The sequence below is a fragment of the Phyllostomus hastatus genome, unplaced genomic scaffold (assembly GCF_019186645.2).
Source record: "Phyllostomus hastatus isolate PE091 unplaced genomic scaffold, TTU_PhHast_1.1 phas_contig_64, whole genome shotgun sequence".
In the NCBI taxonomy this organism is placed as follows: domain Eukaryota; kingdom Metazoa; phylum Chordata; class Mammalia; order Chiroptera; family Phyllostomidae; genus Phyllostomus; species Phyllostomus hastatus.
In genome coordinates, this window is record NW_025333928.1 from 8,870,431 (window position 1) to 8,872,329 (window position 1,899).

General features: G+C 45.0%; 1 pseudogene; it reads left to right on the top strand.

Annotated features, from left to right (window-relative positions):
* The first annotated feature begins 231 nt into the window (after positions 1–231).
* On the top strand, positions 232–896 carry LOC123825660 (annotated as a pseudogene).
* Positions 897–1,899: the final 1,003 nt, after the last annotated feature.

The window sequence follows — 1,899 nt, forward strand, 5'->3', positions numbered from 1 at the left end:
GATAATTACGGAATTAATGAAGAACTTTCGAAACAACCTTGTGAAGAAGAGATTGTTGGTTCAATTTTACAAATAAAATTTTGGTTGAATGAGAAATGATGAAGACAAGATCATCAAGATGTCAGTTCTTCTTTCCTACTTGACCTATAGATTTAATGCAATCACAATCAAAATCTCAGCAAGTTGTTTTGTGGATATCAATGAACTGATTCTAAAGTTGACATGCAGGAGCAAAAGACCCAGAATAGCCAACACAATATTGAAGGAGAACAAAATTGAAACACTGACACAATATAACATCAAAATGTACTATAGCTTTCCTAGGCAGCTGCCGAGGAGGATGGTGGAGGGGCAGGTCCTGGTGCTTGGCGGCTGAGGCCCTCTCCTGGGCTGCCCAGCAGCCACTGTGGCCTACCAGTACTGCTGGGGCTGGCAGGTAGTGGTTGTGCACTGTGAGGGCATCATCATTTCTGGCAATTTCCACAGAGACAGGTTGAAGTACCTGGACTCCACAAACGGATGAACACCAACCCATCTCACAGCCTCTTTCACCTCCAAGACCCCAGCTTCATCTTTTGGTGGACCCTGCAAGGAGGCATGCTGCTCAACAAACCCAACTGAGGCCAGGCCACCTCCAACCGCCTCAGGGTGTTTGATGGGATACCACCACCCTATGCCAAGAAAAAGCAAATGGTGAAGTTTGCTTCCCTAGGGCACCTGGCCCATGTGGAAGTACCAGGCAGTCATAGCCACTCTGGAGAAGAAGAGGAAGGAGAAGGCCAAGATCTATCACCAGAAGAAAAAGTAACTCATGAGGCTACAGAACAGGCTAAAAAGAACATGGAGAACACCTGGCATACACAGAGGTCATTGAGACTCATGGACTCCTGGTCTGAAACCAATAAAATTTATTGTTAATTCCTCCTGCTTGTCCTGGCATGCCCTTGCTCCATGGCCACCCTAGGATGTAGGAGACTCCCAGGGGCTGTTGTAACCCAGGCCTTAGAAGCTGGGAACACAGAAGAGGCCTTAGTCACTGCTGTTTAAAAGTTTAAGTGGTACCCTGGCTGGTGTGGCTCAGTGGGATGAGCACTGGCCTGTGAACTGAAAGGTCACTAGTTCTGTTCTCAGCCAGGGCACATGCCTGGGTTGCAGGCTGGGTCCCCGGTAGGAGGGCATGCAAGAGACAACCAGTTGTGGCTTCTCCCACACATCGATGTTTCTCTCCCTTTCTTCCCCTATTCTCCTCTTTCTAAAAATAAACAAGTAAAATCTTTTTTTTTTTTTTTTTTTAAGGTTAGCCCTGGCTGGTATGGCTCAGTGGATTGAGTGCTGGCCTGTGAACTAAATGGTCACTGGTTCAATTCCCAGTCAGAGCACATGCGTGGATATAAGGCCACGTCCCCAGTAGGGGGTGCTCAAGAGGCAACCATACATTGATGTTTCTCTCCCTTCCCCTCTCCAAAAATAAACAAAATCTTAAAAAAAAAAGTTTAAGTGGCTCTAAGAGCTGTATGGCATAATTTTCTATGACCTATTCATTCATGAGAGTTTTAGGAAATAACAATTGGAAAAGCTAGTTCAGTTTCAGTATTTACAAGTAAGCTGGAAAATTCAAGTTTAAACTTTCCACATGATCAGGTACTATACTCTGCAGCTGTTTAGGATGTGAGTGAATGCTTGGGGGCAGGATGAACCTGGTGTTGTAGAAGGGTATTTACAGGTGCATGGACTGGGATGGCCAGCCATGGAGTCACAGGTGTGGCTCTTGCACGTTCCTGTACCTTGTGACCAGAAATAAATAAATTATTTTTAAAGAAAAAGACTTACTGTAAAGCTACAGTAATCAATACAGTGTGATATTGGTGAAAGACTAGACAGATAGAGAAACACAGTAAC